Source organism: Schistosoma haematobium, chromosome 3 (assembly GCF_000699445.3).
Source record: "Schistosoma haematobium chromosome 3, whole genome shotgun sequence".
Classification (NCBI taxonomy): domain Eukaryota; kingdom Metazoa; phylum Platyhelminthes; class Trematoda; order Strigeidida; family Schistosomatidae; genus Schistosoma; species Schistosoma haematobium.
In genome coordinates this window covers 19,238,536-19,248,972 of record NC_067198.1, presented here as the reverse complement: position 1 = coordinate 19,248,972, position 10,437 = coordinate 19,238,536, and positions in this window count along the sequence as shown.

Sequence of the window (10,437 nt, the reverse complement as noted above, 5' to 3'; positions counted from 1 at the left end):
TCGAACAAATAAAAGTATTTTGACTATCCATCTTTTCGGCATTAATAACCAACGAAGTGAAATTACATTCTGAATATTTCAAAAAGCTTTCTAATTATGAATATTTGTAGAAATGATTACTTCAACTCTAATTAATTGTACGTATTATTACAATATATACTAAGCTGAGAAGTAAATTCCTCTTGTTCAAGTTTACTTAGTGATTAGTGACTGTATATTCGTCAAACACCTAACACTTATGTAAACGCATTTGTAGAAAGATAAGATTTACTCTATATGTGAAGGGAGTGACGATAAAAAATTTCATTTATCTAAATACTGCACAAAAATGAGATCATAAATTCTAAAGATTTTTATGTGAAGCTGATAAATTATCGAAGTATGTAGTATATAAATCAAAATCTGTGTATATTTCTAGCCGGGCTCTATGACCGAATTAAATAGTTAGCTAGATGATAATAAATACATTTTAATTTTAAAATAATGCAGTATGATTTCAAGAATCTGGATTCATATATCACAGCATGAATTTTTGCACGATACCCGTTTATTTTGTTGCTAGTTGAGGCAAAAATATAGATCTGATGAGCAAGTTACTTTTTATAATATAGAAGTACAAATAAATAGTATTTCTTATGAAGTAAGCAACAATATGTTATATAAAACCTAAGATATACGAATTTTGATATGATCCATACATAATCCATAAATCTGTTGCTGATAAATTATGCAATAAAGTTTACGTTTAATATTGTGCTACTGTCTAAAGTGATGTACACCGATTATTGTGTTATTTTCTGAAGTAAAAATAATTGAAATAACTACAATCTTCACAAAACCCCTTTTGATACTAATCAACATATGCTCACTAATGACTGGCTTCAAGAGGTAAATCCTGGAGTTCTAGTGAGAAGCAGTGACCAGTGGAGTTCAACCAGGCCTGTTGTGAGATAATAACTCACTGATGATAATGGTGGATGTGTCGCTCAATTTCGTGGATTAGTTTAAGTTAGACATTAACACCGTTGAATGCCGGCTCAGTGGTCTAGTGGTTAAGCGCTCGCGCGCGAGATTGGTAGGTCCTGGGTTCGAGTTTCTCGGGACAGTGTCGTGGATGCCCACTGTTAAAGAGTCCTACAATAAGACGAAACGGCCATCCAGTGTTTTCAGGTTTTACATGGTGATCTAGCTTCAATTGACTCATGATCTAAACTATTAAAATTACTACAATCTCCATAAACCCCTTCCGGTAAAAATACTTGTTTAAAATCTCAATTTAATTGATGTTGTATTATTGTCGTTAGAAATCGTATGGGATGCATGTAAAGTAATATAACTCAATACACAATTCGTTTTATCACATTCCTTAGTATAAAGGAGAATACAATAGGTAATTGGATCAAATGTAGAAATTCGATAGTTTTAAAAACGAATTAATCAAACTTTTTAGTTCAATTCATGCATAGTAAGGAGTAAAATAGTTTATGAAATTAAATACCTTACTGCTTTCTTTTTTATAACTTATGGTGAATTGAAGAGACTTTTGTTTCATTCATTCGTTTATTAATTCAAATCTATGATTCTATATGAAAACAAAATAAAAGCTAAGTGAATAATATTAAAAGTTTAGAACGTTTTTTTACAAGTATTTATGTTTGTTAGTAAAAACTGAATAAGTTAGAAGAATCTCATTTATATTGACCATGGATAGAGAAATACTTCTTTAGTTCTAACAAAACGAAGTTTTCTGTAAATGATCACTCGCATATCAAATCATATTATATTTTGTGTTTAAATTATATTAAAGATGTATTAAATTATTATGAATAATGACATAGCAGCAATGATAGATCTTAGTGGTATTTAATGTCGCTATCGTTTGGTTCAAAACATAAATTGCCGTTTCTGGTTAGCGTTTTTTAGCGAGTTAGTTTTCTACGGGATGGGGTCGCTAAACCCATGCCCAACCCTTCTCTTTTACCCGGGCTTGGGACCGGCAGTAACTCTAGAAGAGCCACAGACGGACTCTGTAGTTAAGTGGATAAGGCGAGGGCGTTTGAAGTGGACGGTACTGAGTTCGAGTCTCAGAGTGGACATCAAATTTGAGGTGCAGGTACACCCAGTTGACGAGTGCGGAACAGGACGAAACGTGCGCCCTGGATTCCACTGCCAGCCACTTTTTACTAAATTCCACTGCTGGCAAAAATTACAGTACTAGTAGGAGTATCGAAGGTTTTTTTCAGGTATGGATCAATACTATCATTTTTATTTAAACTGTGGGTATGCAGTCACTATTTGCACGACTTATTGACTAGTCTTTTTAAAGAATGCCACTCAGAAAGTTGGAAAGTCACCTGGTCGAATCACCAAACTTAAGACGTGAATAATATATAAGAACTTTCGTCTAAATTTGAACGAATAGTTTCACAATATTTGGGCGCCGAGTTCATTTGAGACATTAAAAAGAAGAATATATTTGTAAAATCTCAGCGAATGAATTTTTAAGTAAATCCAACGTTTCGCCTGGCAATCTGGCCCAAGCTTTTTCAAGGAAAATATTTTGCTTGTGTATTTTCCTATTTTGTGAATCTTCGTAAAGTTTCTATGGTCATTACCAACATAAAAAAGTGTAAACTAGTGTATCTGACGATGTATTTTGCGTCAAGATATATGTTTATGAAACTTTGAATTGATACAGTTGTATTCATTTCATCAGATAAATCTTTTAACCCCCGAAAAAATATGATTTCATTCTCGATAATTTCGTTTCCACTGACTAAAAATAGTTTTATTAATTTCTTCACTTCATAGCTTTTTCCACATGATTAGATTAGCAAATCAAATATAATTCTCAGAAGTTCAGTTTACAAATAAGTACCGAAATGAAATTTCGCAAACTTCGAAATACTGCCAAAATGTTTTCAAATACGAGTTCTGTGTAATTACTTATTGACCAGATTGGGTTCAGAAGTAATTTTTATTATTCGATTCCCATGAGCTATTGAGCAGCCTCAAACTAGGATGAGCCAGCTAGCTCTCTAGATCTACTTGATTGCTAATCAATTGCCAACTGAAATTAGTCGATGATAAAAAAAACCTATATCAATAGTTATATATTCTTTACTTCAGCCTGTCACTTCATTATCTCAAGTCAATATGTACCGACTGTCTAAAATCACTTGCTTCTTAAATGAATTGAAATTTTGAATATGTTAGCTAACCGATTCTCAACAGAAGTGCACAACTTTTATCCCCTTTTAAAGGACAAAATCCTATTTAATAAATTTAAGTGAAAACGCGAAAATCTTTTAACACATTCATAAAAACATCTACGGAATATTCAACCTACAAACTTTCAATCGCTTCCATGAACAATTTCATCAAGAAACAAACAAATTTCAGTATCTATCTATTCTCCATCTATATTGTCTATGGAGTGAAATACATCAGTGATTACATATAATAGCACCATTTTCTTTATATTGTAATATTAAATATAAATAAAAAATTAAGCATTTCACTTCAGGTAGACGTTTGTGCTGATGATGTCGTTCAGAAGAACGATGAAAGCTTCAAAACCAAATCATTCAACTCAGAGAACAAAACTCTATCAAAATCATCTAATTGAGCTACAAATCTTCACCAGTTCACTTTTACTTTGAAATGTCGAATACCTTTTAATTTCGATGTTACTAAATATTTTTTACTTTTCACGTGATAATTATTTTATAGTATAGGGGTTGTGGAGATTATTTGATTTTAGATTGCAATCATGAACCGACTGATGTTAGACCACCATTGAAAACCTGGAAACACTGGACAGTCATTTCGTCCTATTGTAGGACTCCTCAGCAGTGCGCATCCACGATCCAGGTTTTCAATTTGTTTTATAATTTGCTAGTCAAGCCACTCATAAATAAACTCGTATTGTCTAATATTAAAGTGATAGTATACAGGAAATGTAAAAAAATTTAATCAAACTCCTAATTTATCCTTTGTTGCATTAATAACACAAGCATAATCATCATATATGCTACATCATAATGGATAATATTGTTACGTTTGATAATATTTAGTTATTGAAATGTTGTTTCCATCTAAACATTAACAACGAAATACAATTAACTAAGCATCTGCTTTCCTCTTTACAATTTCACATTTCAACCATCATGATGTAAACTTTACACGTTGATGAGTTTGTAAATATAATTTATAAAGAATAATTTAAATAAACTAAAGTAGAACTGCCAAATAAATATAAAAAAAGCGATTCAACTTATCTTTAAGGTAAAGAGGTCATAAATATTTATCTCTCTCTACAACTATATTATCATAGTATCATAATATAAGTAGAATAATTGTATATCTAAATAAACTTATTTCTTTAATTTAATTTATCTTTTGAAGAGAAAAAATATAAAGGTGGACAAAATACCGGGCAAGTATGATATTACTAATCAATCAAAATGAATTGATATTTTGTTAGGTCTTTTAATAGTTCAGTTAACTTTAAAATGAAAGGTTTTTGTATTGTTATTTAGTTGTAATGAAAGTTATATTTTGTTCTATTATTTATGTTAGTGAAATATCACAGAACTGAACAAAATAAATATGGCTGGTTATTCTTTTCTCCAGTTCTTACATTGTATATGAAGTTCCTGTGAAAAAAATGTTGTGAAAGAAATATTGTGGGCTAAAGGACAACAGACTTGGCTACCATCCTATATGACATGTGTCACGAGTCACCGCCTATTGTTTCAGTGGATTTTATGTATTATCGTCATGTTTATTGAAATTGTTAGAAATAAACAGTTAAGTTTATATACTCACCGAAACTTTAGTTCTCATGGTTGAAACGCTTGTTAAAACCCTTCCTATGGATAATTGCTGGACTAATCTGTTGAATGACAGTATTATTAGACAGACAGATTGTTGGTGTATAGCAACTGATGTCTACTTTTGGTGTGGACAGTTAGTGATTTTAAAGTCTCCTGACAAATTAATGTTGAAATGCATCATCTGTTGCGGTCGAATCCATTATCAATTTGGGACTAACATTAATAAATTTCCAACTATCAAACCAGTTAACTTAAGGTAGTGAAACAGAAAAGAAAACTTTAATTCACAGTACTGAAGTCAGAGTTACAAATCACAAGCATAGACCACGAACGTATCATAGTGATGACAATCATTTCAGATAAGAATAATCCATTTTCGAGTCAAGGTTTACTAATGATAGCTTTATAACATCGGCGTTCAGACATTTAGTCCATTTAGCTGCAGTGTAGCGTAATTTAGGTGCCAGATCGTAAGATAACATTAAACCATATACCATAATGACAAATTTTGTATCTGAAAAACTTGATATATCAGGGAAACTAAATGTACTGTTCTACAAGTCAATCCAAATTTTGTGAGCTAATTATCAGTAATGAAAGACATAATTTTTGGTTTGTTATGCTGGACTTAGTATTCTAATCAGTTACAGATGATATAGGATACTAAAGAATTAACCACATTGGAAGTCCTACAAAATGGAGTACTCTTCAAATGATAGCTTTTAGTCTTTCTTTGTATCAATACTTTTAATCAAACTTTCAAGGGGAGTCACTATTGAAATATGTGCAGCATACACGTTAGATGTATTTTATGCACTAACCGCGTCTAGATGGTAAACAGATTAGTATTAGGTATTATTTGATTGATGAAGTACCCATCAAAATCCATCTTCAAGAGATATCCGAGCAAGTTGAATTTCAAAAGAGATGAATAAAACTGCGTTGATGAAGTGTCTTTATGACACACTATCAGCTTGCCACTTAAAGTAACTTGATAAACGGGTGACTAGATTTTAAAGTCGTGTCACGAACACACTGTTGACTGAAAACGGATTTCATAGCGCATTGACATTATGGAACAGAAATATTGTAAACACACACACCCATCAGTAATGTCGGTCTATCTTTCTGTCTTGCCGAAAATATGAATAAATGAAACAGAAAACGTTCAATAATCTTTGACGCAATATGAAAAGTCGTCAAGCGTTGTTAAAACAAAAGTGATATTTGAGCAAGTGGAAAATATATTCAAAATGAGTGACCTGTAAAATGGAGTTGTACCTGAAGTCATAATGTTTCGTTTTAATACTTGAAGCGATATTCTGTTTTAGTAATTGTGCTTGAGCACAATTCATGACAAAGTTTATCTGATAGTATTTACCATAATGTCAGCAAACAAATCTAAAGTCTGTTTGACATCATCTGTTGGTTCTTTATTCGTTCAGTGATAAAAAGGTAAAATTGATATTTATAAACATGGCTACTGCTACATTAATTCAGGATTTCAAATGTAAAACAAGAATTTAATATAAATAAGTTTGATTAATTGTAATTTTCTGACGTTTCGTAACTGGGTGTAAGCCGCTTCTTCAGAGAATAAATAATCAAATCAAGAAATGACTTGTACTGAGTCACGAAAAATCAGAATATTTAATTTCTCTACTCATTAAGATATTACAAATATGTTAATTTATTTATATTCATCTACCTAATGCTCAATTTATTCAAAATTATCGTGTGAAACCTTGCTAATGATACCTATAAGCATTTAGTAGTTTCATAACCTTTTTAACCCCAATCAGTTCAAATTTAATTAATTTCGTTTTGTGATAGATACATTTTTAAGTATATAAAAAGATTATTACTGTGTAAAGATGTTCAAATCAATCAAAATTGTTTCCGTTTTTTCCCTTTTTTTCCTTTTTCCGTTTTGTGTATAAAAATGAAAAGATAAATGGGTTATCTGTCAATGTTTCACAATAATGAATATAAAAACATTTGAATATTTACTAAGTTTATTACTACTTATTAAACTTAGAAATAAGCAGATAAATCAATAAAACAATAAATGCATTATGAATTTATTTAATGGAGTAAAAATTCTATCAATATCATTGTTACTACTATTAGTACTATTGTAAAGACTCATTTGTACTTACAAATAAATAATAATGGAATAATAATTTAAAACAAAAACTATAAAATGAATTTATTCGATTCCTTCCATTATTAAGGTCAAAAGTGAAATAAGAAAGTAAGAAGAATATGATTTCTAAGGAAAAAGAAACAAATAGAAACAATAATCATCAATATACGATAAAGTTAATTACAAACAAAACAACGATTTAATAAATGTAATAAGAACCCTTTTAAAATAATGACCCATATATATATCATATATACATGAGTAATGATGAAAAAAAGCCTTCCATATTTTTATAAGTATAAACAAATGAATTGAAGTGAAACGAGTAATTTAATATAATCGTTATTAAGTGTGTAATTGATTAATCAATAATATAATTTGTTTATTGAATAGTTTTAAATTTTGAATTACTTATTTCAGTCAGTCAGTCAGCTACAACGTGGGGCCAGGCACATATGTGCATCGGTCCAAGTTACCGTACCTCATTAACACAACAACATGGACACCGGATTCATAAAAGTAGTTAATTCGGAGGTGGTAATATACAAAGAAAGATTGCGATAAGGATATAGTACAGAAAGAAAGAATTAGTTCGTAGAAAGAACGATATGAAGCGATTTTAATCTCTTAGTTTAAGGGAAGACAGAGAGTGTATACACCGACGCCATTGTGATCGATTCTGAGCCATGTCACCAAGAGTCTCCAACCATTGGTTACGATAGTCACGCGGACCTCAACCAATTAGTCTGCATCTACCAACATGGCTCAGACTAGAAGTTAGTGACTTCAAGCACTGATGCCACGTTTTGGTTTGGCCGCCCCTAATTACTTATTTGAATGCAATGGATTTAAATTTATTAGACGAAAACAAATAATGAAACTATTTAGTGAATTAGGTTACAATAATTTATCTTGTTTAAGATTATGAAATCAAATTTTATGCAATTAACACCTTTTTTATGAATTTAAACAAAGTCAGAATGATTCATTTCCTCACTTATATTTTTCTAATTAAATTATGTCAACTTTTCAAATCCTGTTCGGTGATTACGCAACCAATTTCATCAGTTTTTCAATCCCGGGAATTTCGTGTAAACTCTTCATTACCTTTAAAATGATCACATAATTTATCATATCTGTTTCTGAACTTCACTCATTTCATGACCCATCCCTCATTCTTTATTTTTATTTTAACATCAAATAACCTCCAACCTGTTCTTGCATATATATATATATATATATATATATAGTTATTATTGATAACGTTTGTCATTTCAATCCTTTTCATTTACCTATATCAATTATTTCATATTATATCTTACTTCAATGTAAAATTTTAATACATATTTGGTTGTAAGCAACTGATGAGAAACCACGAAATATAATGAACTCATATTATTCTACATTCATGTTTGTTTTGGCTTTATGAAATCAAAAAAAGATAATAAAACGGAAGCAAATATTCTTGTTAGGGAATACATAAAAACCAGTACTAGTTTACATTTTGATGAATAATTTAAAATGACACAAGATTTTTTGTTTCCTACAAAGATAAGAAATATTTTGAACAGTTTTGTAAAATATAACAAAACATGTTGAACATTGAAAGTTTATTTTGAATAACTTGAATAATTAGAACAAATAAACTGGAATTGCAAAAGTACAAATAATATAAAATGAAGGATTGATTTTTTCAATGTTGCAATCGAAATCATAGGAAAAAATAGTGTTTACAAATGCTTACTGCATATAAGTTATGGTTGTACGGAGATATTATAAGATTATTCAATGAATGTTAGGTTTCATACGTTATTTTCTGATAACATTTCACTCACCAGTTTGTTTTGTCAGACAATGCAACTAATAGTTATTTTTTGTAATAAATAAAAAAACGTTGATATTAGTTGCTTGATAAACAAATATCTGAGGCAAGATTGTTATTTATGGACGAACCAAACAGATTTCAGTTAACAGCTTTGGGATTTTAGCGCGAAATCGAATTCCTAACCTTAACCATTAACTGTGAAACGTAATCCCTATTCTTCAGAGTGCTTTATAATCCTCATTCCATCCTAGTAAGTAGGTAGACACTCGCAAGGTCACTTTGGTATCGCTTAAAGGTCGTCTACAAATTATAGTCTCACCATATGTGACAATTGTTCTTATTAGATTTTTCAAACTATTCTAGATAGTAAACGTTATGAAACCATTCTTCATCGAAAACTATCATTGTTTGGAGTCATTCAGAAGTCCTCATGATTTTTTTTGCATTAAACAATACTCTTATACTAAAACTACAAACCGACAACTTCCCCCAAAGAACACAAAATACAATTGGGTTCATAAGTATCAATGCCAAGGATGAACTTGATAGTTTCAAATATAATGAACATTGAGTAATAAGTTAATATTAAATATATCTTTTGTTACATTCCAACAAGTAAAAAAATACAATTATTACAAGGCACAATTATTCGACCTCATCAGAAAAAATGATTGAATCCTAAGCCTCCCTGATAAAGATCCTGGTATTGTGCTTATGAATTGTTATGTTGATATTACGAAAAAATATCCATGTCACCAGATACCGACAAGTTTTTTTTTAAAAACCAACTCAAAATAATGAAACTAAATAAACTGAATAGAAATTTATGAAAACTCTTAGGAAGATGAAATTTGAATTGGTTGGTAATATTAAGCTTTCTGATAAACTCATACCATCGAAAATGTTGTTCTATGACTTCGTGGTACTCCAAAAGTATGTAAGAAGTAGTTTCACTTAGGCCTCATATTATGCGTGAATAACTCACCGTACCATGCGACTGCTTAGTGACTCGCGGGGATCCTTCAACCTGTAAGAAATCAGGTTAACGAATAGAGAATAGTAGATTCATTAGACATTTTCAGTTTGCTGCCTGATGTCAGAGTAACCGATATCAGAAGAATGTCAGTACATATGGGCCTACTTTTCACAAATGTTCCTGTAGCATGGGCCACATTTGTCCCCTGTGAGTGAACTGAAAACAACAACTTTCTTATTCCTAAACGCTATTTAAATGAAATACTGTTGCGTTATATCTTCAATTTTCGGTGTAAATTTAATAATGAGTTTCAAAAGCAAACTGATGGCGTAGTAATAGGTTTATCAATCGGCCCATTTCTAGTGGAGTACTTCATGGCCACTCTTGAAATACAGTACTTCAACTGACGATTGACGGCTTTCAATCATACAAAAAATACACGATGGCACTTTTATTATTTTTACTAAAAACCATAATCTCAATGTCCTCATGGATGAATTTAACAATTACCATCAGAAAATTAAATTTACATTGAAATCAGAATTGAATTGAGAATTTTGTTTGATGTCTTAGGAAAAGAAGACCAGACGGCACATCGCAAAGATCAATATATTAAAAACCAACTTGGAATGGATAGTATATAAATTTTTAT